General features: G+C 38.3%; 1 protein-coding gene and 1 long non-coding RNA gene across 3 annotated transcripts in view; one reads left to right on the top strand and one right to left on the bottom strand.

The window, feature by feature from the left end:
• Window positions 1-20,690, bottom strand: part of KCNH5 (potassium voltage-gated channel subfamily H member 5) — a 496,645-nt gene that overhangs the window by 365,811 nt on the left and 110,144 nt on the right. The window lies entirely within an intron of this gene.
• Window positions 7,309-18,367, top strand: LOC147364212 (uncharacterized). The gene is made up of 3 exons (XR_015133635.1): window positions 7,309-7,534; window positions 13,992-14,097; window positions 17,992-18,367. It is a non-coding gene; the product is annotated as an uncharacterized LOC147364212 (long non-coding RNA).

Below are 20,690 nucleotides of genomic sequence, written 5' to 3'. Positions count from 1 at the left end.
TCATGGCAAATAGATGGGGAAACAGTGGAAACAGAGTCAGACTTTATTTTGGGGGGCTCAAAAATCACTGCAAATGGTGACTGCAGCCATGAAATTAAAAGACACTTACTCCTTGGAAAAAAAGTTATGACCAACCTAGATAGCATATTCAAAAGCAGAGACATTACTTTGCCAACAAAGGTCCATCTAGTCAAGGCTGTGGTTTTTCCAGTGGTCATGTATGGATGTGAGAGTTGGACTGTGAAGAAAGCTGAGCGCCAAAGAATTGATGCTTTTGAACTGTAGTGTTGGAGAAGACTCTTGAGAGTCCCTTGGACTGCAAGGAGATCCAACCAGTCCATTCTGAAGGAGATCAGCCCTGGGATTTCTTTGGAAGGAATGATGCTAAAGCTGAAACTCCAGGACTTTGGCCACCTCATGCAAGAGTTGACTCATTGGAAAAGACTCTGATGCTGGGAGGGATTGGGGGCAGGAGGAGAAGGGGATGACAGAGGATGAGATGGCTGGATGGCATCACTGACTCGATGGACATGAGTCTGAGTGAACTCTGGGAGTTGGTGATGGACAGGGAGTCCTGGCGTGCTGTGATTCATGGGGTCGCAAAAAGTCAGACACGACTGAGCAACTGAACTAAACTGAATCTGTGTAAACGAAATTATCTGTATAGTAATCTGTCCTTCTACAAGATTCAAGTTAATCAATTTATGGCCCAGGATGAACCATGTGGTGCCAAGATTATCCCAAAATGCATCTTATGGGTGAGGGGCCTGGTGCCATTCTGAGTTTTAAGACATTCCTTTCTTTCATTAACAGACTGCTAGTGACTATATAGGAGAAGGCAATGGCACCCCCACTCCAGCACTCTTGCCTGGAAAATCCCATGGACGGGGAGCCTGGTAGGCTGCAGTCCATGAGGTCGCTAAGAGTCGGACACCACTGAGCAACTTCACTTTCACTTTTCACTTTCATGCATTGGAGAAGGAAATGGCAACCCACTCCGGTGTTCTTGCCTGGAGAATCCCAGGGATGGGGGAGCCTGATGGGGTCTATGGGGTCTATGCGTCTATGCGTCTATGGGGTCGCACAGAGTCGGACACAACTGAAGCGACTTAGCAGCAGCAGCAGCAGCAGTGACTATATAACATCCAGCTGAAGACTAGCAGGAGGGTACTCTTTCTGCCCGCTTCTGATGCCTATGTCAGAAGCTTTCTTTATCTCCTTTATACTTTAATAAAACTTTATTACACAAAAGCTCTGAGCAATCAAGCCTCGTCTCTGGCCCCAGATTGAATTCTTCTCCTCTGGGGGCCAAGAATCCCGGCGTCTTTTCGTTCAACAACAACCTTTCATTACTTCTCATGTCACTTGAATCCAAAGGACATTTTTTGCTCTTTTCACTTAATTCAGAAGCACTGGTAACCACTCCCTCCTTAAAAATGTCTCAATCCTTAGCTTTCATAAAAAAAAAAAAAAAAAATTTCCCTGATTCTCTGTATACTCCTCTTCTTCTTTGCAGGCTCAACATTCTTTATCCAGTGAGTATATATTCAAGTTCCTTCATGTCCACTTCTCATGCTTTCACCTATCTCCATAGATTCAGTAACTTATAACTGTATTATATCACCAGACCAGACCTCTTCTATAAACTCTAGATCTTTATACCCAGGTTGACCTCTCCTCTTAGATAGCTTAAATGTACCTCAGTAACATGTATATGACCTGTCATTCCCCCAGGTCAGATATTCTCCCAGTGTTCCCTGTTTTAGAGGAATTATGCAATTATGAATCTCCAATACTTTGGCCACCTGATGTGAAGAGCCGACTCATTGGAAAAGACCCTAGTGCTGGGAAAGATTGAGGGCAGGAGGAAAAGGGGGTGACAGAGGATGAGATGGTTGTATGGCATTACTAACTCAGTGGACATTAGTTTGAGGAGATTCCGTGGGGTTGGTGAAACAGGGAAGCCTGGCATGCTGCAGTCCATGGGGTCGCAAAGAGTCAGATATGACTCAGCAACTGCACAACAACAACAATGCAATTATGTAGCCAGAAATCTGGGAGCCATCTTTCAAGATCCTTCTGATTACGCTTATATCTAATGTATTACCAAATCCTATTAATTCTATCTCCTAAAACCCTTTCAAATCTCACCATTTCTCTAGATCCTCATCATCTTCTTCCAATTCCAAGCTTCCATCATCTCTCCCCTAGAGCATGCCAAGATCTATCTAATCTGTTTACTCAGACCGTCTCAATGAAAGAATCACTGAGGACTCTTTCAATGATTATCCACACTGAAGCCAAACAGGTCTTTTCAAAATTCAAACCAGATCACGTCCCCTTCCTGCTGTAACATCCATCAGTAACTTATCAGAACCCTCCAACGTATCCATGGTCTATAATGACCTCAAAGTCTGTCACGCCTCAGCTCTCAGCATTCTGCCCCTTGCCCTGAGCATGATAGCCACAGTGACTTTTCCTTTCTCTTGTAAGCTTCATCCTCTTCCATCACAGGAGACCTTTTAACTTGACGTTCTCTCTATCTAAACATCATTCATTTCCCTCTGTATCTAGTTGACATCAACATTTATTTAGACCTTAACTCAATTGTCATGACCCTAGTGAACCTTTCCCTGACCTTTGAACCAGGTCATCCCTAATAATTTTAGACACAATGTACCTCTCCATCACAGCCCTTATCAAGGTTGCAATTTTATACCCATCTGTGTCATGACATGATTAACACATACCTTCCTGGTGAGCTGTAAGGTCCTATTTGACCCTCCAATACCTAATACAGTGCCTGGCATATAATATATGCTTGCTAATTGAGTGACTATATCAATGTTTTTGTTGTTGTTTTAGTTGCTAGATTGTGTCTAATGCTTTTGCAACCCTGTGGATGGTAACCCACCAGGTTCCTCTGTCTATGGGATTTCCCAGGCAAGAATACTAGAGTGGGTTGCCATGTCCTTCTCCAGGGAAACTTCCTGACCCAGGGATTGAGCCTGTATCTCCTGCACTGCAGGCAAATTCTTTACCACTGCTCCACCTGGGAAGCCCTGACTATATCAATAAACAGATACATTCATAGATTCTTACAGGGATCTCTTTATACAATTAATATCATTAAATTTAGTGTGAAGTACCTTCCTAAATACCTCCTGTATGCTTTCATCTATGGTAATTTTTGTCTTTTCATATGGATGATATAGTCCTCAGAATTATACATTTTATGCCTACTGTGCATACAAAGCCCCAATACAGTAATTACTTTTTTGATTAGAGGAATTGCCCAGTATCCCAGGAAAGGGAATTCCACAGTTCTAAAACAGAAGGACCATACACAGTAAAGGGCTTTCTTTCCCCAGAAACTATCCAAATCAGTGTTTTTCAATTTTGTTTAATTAAAGCTCATAGTAAGAAATAAATTTTACATAGTGATTCAGTGTTTACACACATGCACACGTGTATACACAACTGAAAATATTTCTCAGAAAATGTTTTCTGTACAAGATGTTCTCCATTTCTGTTCTGTTTCAATCTTTTAGTGCGCCAGTCAAGACCCATTAAATCGATCTATGCCCTGTGAAGAGTCATATCTTATGGTTTTAAAAACCTGCTTCAAACTATCCCCAAAGGTCTTGCACGTCAGCCTCTCTCATAAATAGACTTGTTTTCAAGACATTTTTTAAGATTTAGAACAGAATTTCTTACTGTCCCTAGTTAAGTCAGTTATTAAAAATATTAGCCTGCCCCAACATACCACTTTCAACAGTCCCACATGGGAAATGAAGACTCTGGCTCAGCAGGGCCCAGCTGTCATGATCCACTTGCTGTTGATATGTTATTTCACTGCTAACCTAGTATTACTGTATAACAAAATTAATAACAAAAGCAGCCAGGAGCAGAGCCCTTGCTCTGTGCCAGGTCTTGGATCATACGTCACATGTAACTCCATCCAGCGATGAGTGAGAGACTCACGAAGCCCCGGTGCCCCAGGAGGTCAGAAGCAGGAATCACAAAGCTCCTTAAATCCCAATTCTCGACTGAGATATTTGCAAATTCAAACCTTTTCTATGGGAAATATGACTAGGAATGAAAGGTAAGTCTTAAAACAATTCACACCAAGGAAGACTAATTCTTATATTAGCTTGAAGGCAGAGTGGTTTGGGGAAAAGAATACAGAAGTTGGAATCAAAAGCAAGCTGTTTCACTCTGTTTAACAGGCTTTGTGTTCATCTACCTCACTAGAACTGACTCAAATACATTCTTTTTTATGGCTGAGTAATATTCCACTATACATATATGTACCACAACTTCTTAAAATATCATATATTGATGCACATTTATGGAATCTAGAAAAACGGTACTGATGAACCTATTTGTAGGGCAAGAATACAGATGCAGACATAGAGAACAGACTTTGGACACCATGGGGGAAGGAGAGGGTGGGATGAACCAAGAGAGTAGCACTGAAAAATATACATTATCATATGTAAAATGACAGCTAATGGAAAGCTGATGTATAACACAGGGAGCTCAAAGCAGTACTCTGTGATAACCTAGAGCGGTGGGATGGGGTACAGGGGGCTTCAAGAAGGAGAGACCATATGTATACTTATGGCTGATTCACGTTGTTGTATGGCAGAAGCCAACACAATATTGTAAAGTAATTATCCTCCAATTAAAAATGAACCTTTTTAAAAAGTGAGTTGTTGAAATATTGCCTGACTTCAATCTTATTTTTAAAATAATTATACTTAATTTTAACAATATAGAATATGGACAATCCAGATATTTGCTAGGTACATACTAGAATATTTGCTTGTACTGAGTTTAAAGTTTAAAAAAAACAGTCAAAGAAATATGCTCTCCATTCATCTTTATGCTTGGAGTTTGATTCCATTAATTTAGACCAACAGAGAGCAAAGTAACTAAACTGTGTGCTCACCAGCTCTTACCTCAAGGTCTTAATGATGACATGCTAGCAATATGTGCTCTGAGTTTAGGAAGGCAAACATAAGAACTGCTTCTACCATTTCTGAATATTTTATAAAGCCTAACTGAGAATTGACTATGCCAAAGCCTTTGACTGTGTGGATCACAATAAACTGTGGAAAATTCTGAAAGAGATGGGAATACAGGACCACCTGACCTGCCTCTTGAGAAACCTGTATGCAGGTCAGGAAGCAACAGTTAGAACTGGACATGGAACAACAGACTGGTTCCAAATCGGAAAAGGAGTACGTCAAGGCTGTATATTATCACCCTGCTTATTTAACGTATATGCAGAGTACATCATGAGAAACGCTGGGCTGGAGGAAGCACAAGCTGGAATCAAGATTGCCAGAAGAAATATCAATAAGCTCAGATATGCAGATGACACCACCCTTATGGCAGAAAGTGAAGAAGAACTAAAGAGACTCTTGATGAAAGTGAAAGAAGAAAGTGAAAAAGTTGGCTTAAAACTCAACATTCAGAAAACTAAGATCCTGGCATTTGGTCCCATCACTTCATGGGAACTAGATGGGGAAACAGTGGAAACAGTGGCTGACTTTATTTTTCTGGGCTCCAAAATCACTGCAGATGGTATATGCAGCCATGAAATTAAAAGACGCTTACTCCTTGGAAGGAAAGTTATGACCAACCTAGACAGCATATTAAAAAGCAGACACACTAATTTGTCAACAAAGGTCCATCTAGTCAAGCCTATAGTTTTTCCAGTGGTCATGTATGGATGTGAGAGTTGGACTATAGAGAAAGCTGAGCGCTAAAGAATCGATGCTTTTGAACTGTGGTGTTGGAGAAGACTCTTCAGAGTCCCTTGGACTGCAAGGAGATCCAACCAGTCCATCCTAAAGGAGATCAGTCCTGGGTGTTCATTGGAAGGTCTGATGTTGAAGCTGAAACTCCAATACTCCAATGCCACCTGATGTGAAGAACTGACTCATTTGAAAAGACCCTGATGCTGGGAAAGATTGAGGGCAGGAGGAGAAGGGGGTGACAGAGGATGAGATAGTTGGATGGCATCACCGACTCAATGGACATGGGTTTGGGTAGACTCCAGGAGTTGGTGATGGACAGGGAGGCCTGGCATGCTGTGATTCACGGGGTTGCAAAAAGTCAGACACGACTGAGCAACTGAACTGAGAAAATTAACCACAGTGCTAGGTCCTTCATATAACAAGTCATCAACTAGTAAATTTTCATTACAAATTATCACCAAACTACTCAAAGCTCTGTGGTGACCTAAATAGGAAGGAAATCTAAAAAAGAGGATGTGTGCATACATATAGCTGATTCACTTTCCTGTACAGCAGAAATTAACACAACATTGTAAAGCAACTATACTCCAATTTAAAAAATTGTTTTTTTTAATTATCACTAGAAGCCCTTTCCACAAATTTTCTGCCAACACTTGGATTGTCTCAATACAACCAAGGGAGCTACTGTGAAAAACCTGGGGAATTTTAGTTAGGTTATTGGTTTCCTTATAACAATGCCTACCACTCTGGGTAGTTTATGGAGATTAGAATAATATGAGCAAAATCTTTATAGGCTAACCACTGGAGTAAAAATTACCTATAAACTAGTATTGTTTATTGTGTACAAGATTCTTTTACAACTGTATTATATACGCAGAGAGAGCTTTCTGTGTAAGCGCTCTGTGTGTGTGTATAAACAAATACCCTAGGAAAAATAAAAATTTAAATGTTGACCCTGCAAACCAAAATCTATAAAATTATACTAAGAGCTAAACTACAAAATAAAATATTAGGAGAAAGTGGGAAAGAAAGATAAAGACAGACTTTTTTTTATTTTAAAAGCTAAATTAAATGGAAATTACTAAGTATTAAATAAATAGTCCAGGAGCTTCTTTTGGAAACTGATCTGTTTGTTGAAATTCAGTATGTATATATGAAATATTCACACAACTGCTTCATTTCCCTATAGTCATGAAAATTATTATTGCAGTAAATGTGAAATCTGGTATTATTAACAAATATTAAGAACAAGATAGCAGAGTAATTAAAATTGCTTCCAGGAAATTTTAATTCCCTTTGGCTTTAAAACATGGCAGGGAAAAGCAATCTGGTTACTGAAGGATAACATCTTTTGCAAAGGAGATAGTTGCAAATCTTGAAAGCAAGACCACCTCAGAAGTTTTGAAAACACAAAGCCATTAAAGAAATTGCCCATAATTCTGAGTGACCATCACAATCCTGATTATTATGGAATGAATGTATGCCTTCTCCCAAAACTGATACGTTGAAACCTTACTCCTCATGTGATGGTATTTAGGAGGTGGGACTTTGGGATTTGATAGGATTCAATGAGGTCATGAGGATGGAGCCCATCATGACTGGGATTAGGACACTTATAATGACAAGGGAGCTTGCTCCCTCTGCTTGGCTTCCAATCATATGAGGAAGATACAATGAGAAGTCAGCAGTCTACAACCAGGAAGAGCACTCTCACCAGAATCTGACAATGCTGGCACCCTGACCATGGCTTTGCAGACCACAGAACGGTGAGAAATAAATTTTTGTTGGTTATAAGCCACGTGATTTAGCAACAATCATGTCCAAATGTTTTAAACACACATATGTTTCTATTGAGGCATCTAAGAATTGGGTAATTTTCTGTCACAGATGGTAGTAGTCCAGTAAAACATTTCAGAAGCAATAATCCCACACAACAACAGATTCTCAAACAGATCTCTGCAAGAGTCTGGGGCTCAAAAACATTTCATTGTATTTTTTCAAGACCATCCAATATCCTCCCAGAGATGGACATGAAGTGAAACACTTTTTCCTCAAGGCTTGGACGGTCAAAAACTAAATCACAAGACCACCAGGATCTTTATGAGTGTTTCTCAATTTTGACTATTCATTTGATTGGGATGGAGGTTGAGGAGAATTGAAGGGGATCACAGGAGTTACTCGTGTGACTCCACCTCTCAAAAGAGTGATTTTCATGCATCTGGAGTGAGAAACAGGCATAAGTATCAATATTTAAATCTTCTCAAGTGATACAACATGTAGCCAGGGTGGAGAAGCCCTGATCTACTTCAATAAGCCCTAAATGTTGGCAGCCACACAAAAATACAGCCACAAGGGTCAGCCTCAGGCTGTCAGGTTTGGAAAACTTTGCTCTCACACCTTGCTACTCAAAGTGTGGACCAGTATCAGCTGGGAGTTTCTGAGCAATGCAGAATCTGGGACCCACACAGCGAATGCATCAGAATCTGCTTTTTAGTGAGGTCATCAGGTGATTCCTCAAGCTCATGAATACGCTCATCTTGTGCATCCTTTCCTCACTTTTAAGGATAGGAAAACCGGCCAGGGACGTTAGAAAACTTGGCAAACACGGGTAAAGGGAATTTAGTGGGGGAGAAAGATAGAATTAGATCTCACTATCTAAGACTTTCTCTTCCGCCATTATATTTCTGAACTGCTGTTTAAACTTTTGTTTTCATGTAATATAAAGGAAGCCCTTCCTCTTTACAGGCCTATTTCTTCAGACAACAAGGAAAATAATGACATTCAATTTAACACCACTACACATTAATCCCATTCCTAAAGGAGATCGTGTACAAACCATGAGGTCAATAATTTTGCTGACAGAAGTTTCTGGAAGAAGAAAGGTTATATTCAGTCAATGAAAACAATGTAAAAGCATATTAGATGTTTCTCCCCTTCCTAGGAAAATGATGCCTTTCCTCTACTGCAACATTAGCTGTGTCTGGCATGATTAGATACTTATTGAGGTTTTTGTTTCATTTATTTTGTTTTTAATGAAAACTACACACTTTTCTGATCCAGAAATTTCATAAACAATGAAAGTATGGAACACCTGTTGGGGTGTTAAACCTCTCTCTCTTCCTCTCATCATTTTTATGCAAATTACCCTAGAGAGAAGTATTTCACCATACAAGCACAGAGAAATTTTCAGATATTTTAACAAGTGCTACCATAATGCAGGAGACCAGAGTTTGATCCCTGGGTCATGAAGATCCCCTGGAGAAGGGGATGGCCACCCACTCCAGTATTCTTGCCTGGAGATTCCATGGACAGAGGAGCCTGGTGGGTCCCAGTCCATGAGATTGCAGAGTCGGACACAACGGAGAGACTAACACTTCTGCTTTTACAAGACACAAAGGAATTCTATAGAGTCCTGAGGAAGAGAGAAGACGGGCAGTGGAGGTAGGAAAGGAAAGGTCTTCACAAAAAGAAGGCAGAAACACTGAATAAAACTTGCTCACAAATTTATACTTTTTCCAAGATCTAGAGCTGCTTCCGAGGAAAATCAACCAGATTCTCCTTCTGATTATATTCATTTAGTCCTAGCCTTGGAGAAGCACATCACCTAGAAGTCATTACTCTTATTCTGAAAGCCCTAAAACCCTGGCATAGAGCTCCTCCAACAGAGGTTAAACCCACAAAGTGAGCAGTGGAAGGGAAGGACTGGAGTGTAGACTCTCACAGCTCCAAGTATTACCCCGCCCTCCACAATCCTCTGATTCAAAGAGCAAAAGAATTCAAATTCCAAAAATCAGTGGCCAAGAAGGGAAATTTGGAGCTTGAAAGCAACACAATGAAATTCATGAACCAATCACTAATGTTTTCTAAAAGGGATTGAAAAGGGTATTTCAACACTGAAAAGTGAAATTGAAAGGTCTCCTGCATTGCAGATGGATTCTTTACCATCCGAGCCACCCGGGAAGCCCAAGAATACTGGAGTGGGTAGCCTATCCCTTCTCCAGCGGATCTTCCTGCCCCAAGAATTGAACTGAGTCTCATGCATTGCAGGCAGATTTTTCACCAGCTGAGCTACTGACTGTCAAATATTCATTATAAAGTTACATTTGATTTAGAATTTTGGTTAGAGAAGGGAGTAGGGACAAGATAGGGATAGGAGACTGACCTACAAACTATTGATACTGTATAAAATAAATAAGCTACAAGTTATATTGTACAGCACAGAGAGTATAGCCAATATTTCATCATAACTTTAAATGTAGTATAATCTACAAAAATTTTAAATCATTGTTATACTTCTGAAGTTAATATAATATTATAAATCAACTATACTTACTTCAATTTTAAAAACCCACTTAAGAAACATACATACATACCCCTCAGAGTTTTGTCTCTCATATGAGCCGGCCTCCTATTAAAATCTGAAGCTACATGTTTCTAATCCACAAAACAACCAGACTGATCAGGTTAATTACCTGATACTCTTTTTCTGAACCTCTGGAAGAAGAATACAGAAATCACTTCTGCACACAATCACACTGAGCAAAGCTCTCTTCGGCTGCATTATTTTCTTCCAAGGAATGAAAAGGGAGCTAGAAGGCAAAGTGATAATGCAGGTGATATCTAGAGCTTCACACTATACCTAGTAATCTTCCAGTTTTCTCCATCTCAGTTTTCCCCATCTCCATCCCTACCTCCATCTATTCCCAGGTGCTTGAGCCAAAACCCCATGCTTCACACCTCTTCATTCGTGCCATCCAATTCATCACTTATTGAAATTCATCCTTTTGCAAAATTCAGGCTCAAACTGAATAAAGCCATTGGGGTATGACCTAAATCAAATCCTTTGTGATTACACAGTGGAGGTGACAAACAGATTCAAGGGATTAGATCTGGTAGACAGAGTGCCTGAAGAACTATGGACAGAGATTCATAACACTGCATAGGAAGTGGTGACCAAAACCATTCCCAAGAAAAAGAAATACAAGAAGGCAAAGTGGTTGTCTGAGGAGGCTTTATAAATAGCTTAGGAAAGAAGAGAAATGAAAGGCAAAGGAGAAAGGGAAAGATATACCCAACTGGATGCAGAATTCCAGAGAAAAGCAAGGAGAGATAAGAAAGTCTTCTTAAGTGAACAATGCAACAAAACAGAGGAAAACAATAGAATAGGAAAGACTAGAGATCTCTTTAAGAAAATTGTAGATACCAAGGGAACATTTCATGCAAGGATGGGCACAATAAAGAACAGAAATGGCAAGGACCTAATAGAAGCAGAAGAGATTAAGAAAAGGCGGCAAGAATACACAGAACTGTACAAAAAAGGTCCTAATCACCCAGATAATCACAACGGTGTTGTCGGTCACTCACGTAGAGCCAGATATCCTGGAGTGTGAAGTCGAGTGGGCCTTAGCAAGCTTTGCTGCAAACAAAGCTAGTGGAGATGATGGAATTCCAGCTGAGCTATTTCAAATCCTAAAAAAATGATGCTGTGAAAGTGCTACACTCAATGTGCCAGCAAATTTGGAAAACTCAGTAGTGGACACAGGACTGGAATAAGTCAGTTTTCATTCCAATCCCAAAGAAAGGCAATGCCAAAGAATGTTCAAATTACCATAGAATTGTGCTCATTTCACATACTAGCAAGGTAATACTCAAAATCCTTCAAGCTAGGCTTCAGCAGTACATGAACTGAGAACTTCCAGATGTACAAGCTGGATTTAGAAAAGGCAGGGGAACCAGAGATCAAACTGCCAACAATCGCTGGATCATAGGGAATTCCAGAAAAATATCTACTTCTGCTTCATTGACTACGCTAAAACCTTTGACTATGTGGATCACAACAAACTATGGAATATTCTTGAAGAGACTGGACTATCAGACCACCTTACCTGCCTCCTGAGAAACCTATATGCAGGACAAGAAGCATCAGTTAGAACTGAACATGGAATAATGGACTGGTTCAAACTTCAACACTAAACCCTAATAATTTTACCAGCAGAAGCACCCACTTCTCTTAAACTCTACAGGTACCATCCCAGGCAAAATACCCCACCATTTCTTGCCCAGACTATCACAAGAGTCTCCTGGCTAGTTCCCTACTGGCACTGTTCTTTCCTCCAACCCAACTTGCCATTATACAGCAAATGACCCCTGCAGCCAGAAGATCTGTCCACTGCACTTGGAATACAATGCAAAAGCCTTTCCCTGAATAGTCAGGTTTCTGTCTCTCCACCCTGGTTTTCCACATTTCTCTTTTTTTGTCCACTGAGATGCAACTACACTGGCTTCTAAGCTTCACAAACCCAGCCACTCATTTTCTCTTCCTTCTTAGGACTGTTTACAAGTTTTCTCTGTCTGAAATAGTCTTCTGTCCATTCATCATCTATGTACCTCTTACTTTAGGTCTTAATTCAACACTACTTTCTTAGGAATGTCTTCCCAGACACCACCTCCCAGTCAAAATTAGTCTCAAATACACTTGACCACAGCACCCTCCCCTGTTCCTTCAAAATGCTTACCACAATTTATAATTTATATTTGGTTTGGGTTGGTGAAATGCCTGTTTCCCCACCAGACTACAAGTTCCATGAGGGCAGCCACCATGTCTGTTGGTTCACCACTGTATACACACAAAAGTTTGTTGAATGATCAAATCAAATAGAAAAATTCTTATTCCTAAAGTCATACAGTCAATAAGTAATTATTAGAGCAACGCTAGACATTGTCAAGAATATAGATAGGGATTGTGCTAGGTATTTTTTTTTTAAAGAATGGACAGTTCTGTTAAAAAAAAAAAAAAAAAAAGATTAGGTGTTCCAACACAGATTTCCCTGAACTCTGGAAACTTGTGAATTTAAATCATGCAGCACATATTACTTTTTAAACTTGTCTTCTGGGTGAGTGGTATCTATAGATATATTTAAGTTTCAGAGAACAGAAACAGCAGAACAATCCCTGAGGCACATATAGCACATTTTATTTGGGTTAAATAAAATCCTGGCACAGATGGCTAAACAAAAGCATAAATAATTTATATGTCATGCCCACATCCACAATGTTGATTTCTGGTAGGTGCATTACCCACTTCTACTATGTCAACAATAGAATATAAGACTGGTATGTTTCAGTCCTCACAAATACACCTTTATCCTACAGCTCTATATCAAAGAAATGTGTGTGTGCGTGAGTATGTGTGTGTATGTGTGTGTGTAGACACATACGCTTTGTACCTTTCACAATGAGACTAATTATTATATAATAATATTGGCAACATTAAGCAGACCATCACTGTGGGAGTTTGAAATATGCAAAAAAAATCTGTTAATTTATTCAAACTTGTTCAGCTGTCATCAAAGATATAAATATGCCTCCACTTTTCATCTCCTTCAAGATCAAAGGTACATTTTTAAGTTTCTGTGTTTCTTTGATGGCATTAAATTCATTTTTCCATCCAGCCAAAGTGGTTCAGGATTCACGAGCTATTTTAACATATATTCCTGAAATTCTAATGGTAGGAAAATAGCAATTTTGTTATAGAAAATATTTCTATACACACACACATAAAAGAATGTCCAACAATTCAAGGTTTCTACTTTTAATAATTGGTGTTTTCTTTATGAAAGATATGTTTCTTAAAAGTACACTCATCAGCATCATTAAAAATAAAAGATAACTGCAATGATGGCCTGTATGATTTGTAGTCTCATAGTACAACAGAAAATCTTCACCCATGTAGATACAAACAAATTTTTACTGAATTTTATTACAATGATATTTCTTAAAATACATAAGGATGTAAAACATTCACTAGTTACATAATCTTGGATAGAAGCTAAATCAGTCAAGTTACGTTTATCAGTGGGGAGAAGTATTACATATTTAATGTTTAAGCATCATTTTCAATCTTGAAAATAAACAAACCTTGTTTTTTCAAATGAACTTCAGCTCTTATAAAGGGATTCTATTTCCTTTAGAGTTTACCTTTTAAGGCTATCAAACACTAATGGCAAGATAACTAATGAAGAATTTCAGTTAAAAGACTAGTCTCAGCTCCACACCTAGTAGAAAAATAGAAGCGAGGCTTTTCTAAATACATTTATAATCCAATTAATTGCTAAAGCTTTGTCCTATATATATATTTTTTAATTTCTACTATCTATGCAGTAGGAGCTAATTGTTCAAGGGAAAGATACAGATCACATATTCAAATTTCTCTCCTTTGGCCAGATTTAACTGAGCCGGTTACAAAAAGAAGCTAAATTTCTGCCTTCTTCTTGAGCTTATCCAAGCATTACCAATTACTGAGGCAAAAAGAACTGATGCTTCTTTGACTGTAAGTAGTAGTTTTTTGTCATTGTAGGGAAGAGCGGTGTTTGTTTGTTTTGGGTTTTTCTCCAAATAAGTACGCCCTTGGTAAAGTGAAGCCAAATGTCTTTAAGCTAAGATCCACCAGGATAAAACTCAAGAAAGTCTCAGCTATTTAATACTTTCCTTTCTTCAGGTTAAAAAAAAAAAAGAAAAAACCACTCCCACTTTAGAGAAAAATAGGAACAGGTGAATATTTTTTAAGCCCTTGACGAGGCACAGTGCCAGAGCCACCACATTTGTGAGTTTGCTGAATCTTTCCAGCAACCCTGCAAGGTAATCATTAATACTGTAATCCTGTAGAGTCCTAGATGTCACCTAGACCGATGGCTAGAGTCAGGACGGAAGTCTGTGTCGAGACAAGATGGAAATGCCTTTTATCTGTTGAGAGCACTGTTTTCTGCCCTACAGAGTTCCAGAAAGATGACCAGTTACCTTGACTATGGTTGCTCTAGTAGAAAAAGAGGCTGCTTAGGAATGAACAAGAAGAACATATCACACCTTTCATTCCTCACTCTCAGAGGAGATCTTTCATTTCTGGGCCCAGTTAATGATGCAACTCTTCTTTCAACCTGTAATTCCTACTTTAGTCCATCATACTTATACACATTGGCCATACGTGATGCCAGTTATGGACACATCTCATGCCCCGAGATGAGTCAGTACAGTGAACTATCATACATCCACTCACTCTGCACCCAGCACTTATAAAGAGTACAGCAGGAATATATGGCAAAATTCTTACCCCTAGAGATAAATAATCTGGTTAGGAAGTAAGACTAGTATTATACTGCATGGGAAGCCAAAAATGACCCTAAAATTTCTAGACTAAAAGATTAAAATATTAAAGACACCTTTGACAGAAATGGGGAAATACCAAAGGAAGTAAGTCTGCTTGACACCAAAAACAATGATAAATTCAATGCTGTGGCCATACTGAGTTTTAGATAACTTGTGGGGAGCAGAGGAGAAATTCTGTAGGCCACTGGTAACATGGGACTGGAGAACAGAAAGGATAAAGTTTAAATTATGACAGAGGACAAACTTGCTCTGAAAAGAAGGGTATAAATGTAAGAAAAACAGTTGAAAGTTGAACATGAGTTGAACCTCCCCTTTGGGAGGGGAGAAAGGAGGGGATGTGAGGGAAGGGGAGTGGAAAGAGAATAGAAAATTAAAGGGAAAATGGCAAGAGAAAGTACAAAGTCACAAAAGCCAAAAAGTGAGGAGAGGATAGGGGAGCAGAGTCTTAAATCCTGCAAAACTAGAAAAATATGGACAAATGAAAGGTTTCTGGATTCACAAGAATGTTCACTTGTAACCTTCTAGGAAGTCTCATGGAGAAGGCAATGGCACCCCACTCCAGTACTCTTGCCTGGAAAATCCCATGGATGGAGGAGCCTGGTGGGCTGCAGTCCATGGGGTCACGAAGAGTCGGACACGACTTCACTTTCCCTTTTCCCTTTCATGCATTGGAGAAGGAAATGGCAACCCACTCCAGTGTTCTTGCCTGGAGAATCCCAAGGACGGAGGAGCCTGGTGGGCTGCCATCTATGGGGTCGCACAGAGTCAGACACAACTGAAGCGACTTAGCAGCAGCAGCAGCAGGAAGTCTCAACATTTCAGTTTAGTCAGAAATCCACCGAAAGGAGGTTCGAAAGGAAGTGGTGACCAAGAATTAAAGGCATCAACTACAAATGGTGCATTCAAAGTGTTAAACATCTAAATAATAATAATAACTAGCTACACTAATACTGACATGGAACTTGTTAAGTGCCAGACTCTGTTCTCAGCACATTGCACGTATCTTCTCATTTAATCCTCACTTCAGCACCGTGTAAGCTAGGCACTATTATTACTTGCATTTTGCAGAGCAGAAAACTAGGGACAGACAAGTTCGTCACAGAGCTAGTAAGCACCAGAGCCAGGATTTTAATGCAAGCCTCCAGAACCCATGGTGCCTAACCGGTGTGTACCCTGCCCATCACAGAAAGAAAAAGGGGGCAGGAGGAAACATTTGTTTTATCATTGTGTTCAATGTGCAGCCCCAGTGCTTAGATCAGAGTCTAGTACATGGTGGGCACTCAACAAATTTATGTCAAATTATCGAATTAGTGAATGATTAACTAGAAAGAGTATGAAGGTCAAGCAAAAAGATGGGAGTTATTTTAGGTGAGTTTATTCCCAGACTGTTTAATCCTCATTGAAAATTTTCTCTATTCTCTCAACACTGTGAAAATAAACTCATTGTGCTATAATTTGTCCCAAATTAAAAATATGCCAGGAGACATGAAAAGGCTTACAGAAAAAATGAGGATAAAGATGAACTTTTGCTCTTTCTTAGTCTAAGTGAGTTGTTTTCCAGTTAAACTTGGTGACCTGAGGCTGACCCTGCAGGCTCTAACAAGCCAAAATGTATCCTGTCTCTTCTTCTGATTACTGCACAGGACTGCCAGCTGCTTCTCAAGGCGGAACTCACTCAGAAGATACATAAATTGATATAGACCAATTTCCAAGGATAAAACTTACCATCAATAACTCCTAATGCAAAATCATTTTACAAAAAGAATTAATTAGAATCAACAAATTTATAAAGTTATTTCCTATATAAAATAGTCTACGTTTTAAGGCTTAGCGATCAGAACAAAAAATGACAGTAAGTATTTCAGCTGTATATCCAGTTGCAATAAGAGATGAATGTGAGATCACTCACACATTCACCTTTCATGCTCTCAAGAGTCCCATCTGATTTTCCCCATTCAATGTGATTTCCATGTTCAGATCTACACATTGGTTATCTAAATATTTTAAACTATGCAATTACTGATACAAGCTTACCTAATAGATTTAATCAGCCGTATTTTAGAAAAACATCAATTCTAGACTTGGTTAATTTAGGAGACAAAATTAAAAAAAAAAAAAAAACATTTATTCAACTAGTACACAGTGCTCTCCACAGCGGAGGACATAAAAGTATGTGTAAGGTACAACCCATATCCTCAAGCAGCTTAGTCCATATCCGACACGTCCCTGACTTCCCAGCTATTTGTCATTATCTCTAGAAACTGCTGATTGTGCACCTAATCTCAGATCTAAAATCATATATCTTGTGAAATCAATAGGACTTAGTACTTATGTTTCCCTGATGGGACCAGACCCAATAAAGAAAGAAATCCATTTCAATAAGATTTCAAATTGCTTTTCAACCACTCTTCCTTTATAAATTATTTCACTTTTTATTTAATTTTCTTATCTTTTCCCATGTGAAAGCTTAATATATCAAAAAAACCATTATCTAGAATGTATACAAATACTTCTTTGCATTAGTAGTAATATTCATGAACAACCAAATACTAAAATAATGTCTAAAATGCACTCTGAAATATGTGACAATATTGTCAGTGTTCATTTGATCAACTATCTTTCAAGACCAAGTCTTTCTAATATTAAAACATCTACATATATAAAATGAGAATATTCAAATGACTCTTTTTAGTCATTCTTCAATGATGAAAAGGAGTTATATCCTACATTATTAAGCTAGCATATTTAGTGAAATACACTGAGGATGTTTTTTCAGGCTTGCTGAGGTATAACTGACAAATAAAAATTGTATATATTTAAAGTATATAACTTGATGATTTCATATCGTATACAATCAAGCTAATCAACATGTCCATCATTTCACATAGTTACTATTCTGCTTTATTGTGTGTGTGGCAAGAACATGAGACTGGATTTTTTAAAATTCTATTAGTAAAGAAAAATATTTTACAAATGTCCATTTCTTACAACACATAAAGACTACTTTCTTTGACCTCAATTTCCACAATAATTACCACTGGTTTTGTGATTTGTTATTCAGGTTTATTTGTTTTCACACTGCTGCTGCTGCTGCTGTCGCTTCAGTCGTGTCCGACTCTGTGCAACCCCATAGACGGCAGCCCACCAGGCTCCCCCGTCCCTGGGATTCTCCAGGCAAGAACACTGGAGTGGGTTGCCATTTCCTTCTCCAATGCATGAAAGTGAAAAGTCAAAGTGAAGTCGCTCAGTCGTGTCCGACTCCTAGCGACCCCATGGACTACAGCCCACCAGGCTCCTCCATCCATGGGATTTTCCAGGCAGGAGTACTGGAGTGGGGTGCCATTGCCTTCTCCGATCACACTGTATCTATGTTATTCACAAAAGTGAATTCACATTTTAATTTTTCCCACTAAAACTTGATTTTGTTTAGGACATTTCAGAGCATCTCTCAAAATATGGTTTCTAACCCTACCAAAAAGAAAAAAAAATCCCTAAAACCAAGATTCAAACTTGATGACGGATAAGAAATAAAACCTCTTAAAGGAGTACTATACCTCCAATCATATTTTTTGAGAGTTTAATAAGTTTGGAAAACTTTGAAGAATATTTATTTTAGCTCTGTATTTCATTTTTAAAGTTTGTATAACATTGAACTACTAGAATCATGTAACATCCTAGGTAAGTATCTGTAAATCTGTAAACTATCTTTTAATAAAATCAAAGCATTATCATGAACTGATTCTACTTGATCAAACTTAATCAAAATTATATTAAGACATCTGATGAGGAAATTTTTTGTTGAAACAGAAAATATGTATTCATCCTTCTAATGTGAACATTATTTATACATAATTATTCTGCAAAACTTCATATTTTATATATACTATCACCACATTGAGATGGCTACAATAACATTTTGTTCATCTGCTAAAGCGAATGTTATACTAATCTAAAATTTGAATTTGTTTCCATAAACTGTTTTTACTAATATCACATTCAGTCAGTCAGAAAATGTTGGTTATCATCAACTAATATAAGATTGCAATTCCTTTCTTCATTTCACTTTCTTATGGGTCTTCTATTTTAGATATTTTCTGCCAAGAGTGACAGCTAACTTCATTGAGTTTTAACCCCCAAACTTGAGGAAAAGGACAGAAAAGAGAAACAGATGTAAATTAGTTTACCTGTGGCAGAACCTATAGTGCCCTCTTGTGGTGAATCTTAACTACAAGACAGTGCAACCTTTTCCTAGACTAAAGGCTGGAGAATGTGGAAGCATTGTTCCTTCATGCTAGCCAGCAGCTGTTATTAACAATGAAAGCAAAAGATAAATATTAACTAAACTAAAAGACTTCTTTACAGAAATGTACTCAGTCACTGTCAAAAAAATCATAGCTACTCCCTTCTACTCTATAAAATACTGTGCTATAGGTTTCTTTTTTTTTTTTCTTTTTTCTTTTTTTTTTCCTAATTGTATTTTATTTTTAAACTTTACATAATTGTATTAGTTTTGCCAAATATCAAAATGAATCCGCCACAGGTATACATGTGTTCCCCATCCTGAACCCTCCTCCCTCCTCCCTCCCCATACCATCCCTCTGGGTCGTCCCAGTGCACTAGCCCCAAGCATCCAGTATCGTGCATCGAACCTGGACTGGCAACTCGTTTCTTACATGATATTTTACATGTTTCAATGCCATTCTCCCAAATCTTCCCACCCTCTCCCTCTCCCACAGAGTCCATAAGACTGTTCTATACATCAGTGTCTCTTTTGCTGTCTTGTACACCAGGTTATTGTTACCATCTTTCTAAATTCCATATATATGCGTTAGTATACTGTATTTATGTTTTTCCTTCTGGCTTACTTCACTGTGTATAATAGGCTCCAGTTTCATAGGGCAGTTGACAGACAGCCAAGCGTGTGGATTTCTACCTCTGCAGTCCATGGGGTCGCAAAGGGTTGGACACAACTGAGCGACTGAACTGAACTGAACTACTTCTGGAATCAAGCAAAAGACAGACAAACAGAGCAGTTTCTAGTGAACACAAGGATGTCCTGGGATAAGCAACTCCCTAGTCAACAAAGTACTGCATCTGTTATATAAGGCAATGTGGACTCTGAAGAATGGGACAATCCTCTGGCTTACTCATAAATATAATTTAGGAAGTGGTCAGTGTAATTTCAACCTCTGTGATATTTTAAAAGTAGAACTGATACATCATAAGACTTGGATAAACCAAAGCTTCAGAAATTCTAAGTGGTTTTATCAATATCCCCTGAAGAATGTTTTAGATCTTTCAAGAAAAAATATCAAGTACTCTATACCAAAAAAAAAATTTGTCCTTCATCATTTTTTTAAATTGGATGATACTTATGAGTCATTATGTCTTTTTTTTTGTTTGTTTTTAAATCACTAGTTTTCTACTTCCTCTCCTATAGGATCTCATTTAAGATCTCAGTTTTTACAAATATTAACTATAGCACAAAAATTATTTTAGATTTTCCTATTGGTAAGAGCAAAGAAAGTACTTGGGGAGGTATTTCAAGTAAAATGGAAAACAGTATACTGAGTTGCTTCTCTTGAAGGTTAAACAGTTCATAAAATACTGCTTTTTCTGTTTTCTTCTTTCCTGAGCCCCTTTTTTTTCTCTAAAAAGAAAACACTTCTAGTTTTTCCTAATGTCTAAAATATTAAAGAACAATAGCTATATTCTAATTTAAAAGAAATTATTTTTATAGTTAAAAATTTCAAAATGGCA

This window comes from Bos grunniens, chromosome 10 (assembly GCF_055505025.1).
Source record: "Bos grunniens cultivar Pamir isolate PY7600 chromosome 10, Bosgru_T2T1.0, whole genome shotgun sequence".
Classification (NCBI taxonomy): domain Eukaryota; kingdom Metazoa; phylum Chordata; class Mammalia; order Artiodactyla; family Bovidae; genus Bos; species Bos grunniens.
This window is presented reverse-complemented; position numbering and strand designations above follow the sequence as displayed.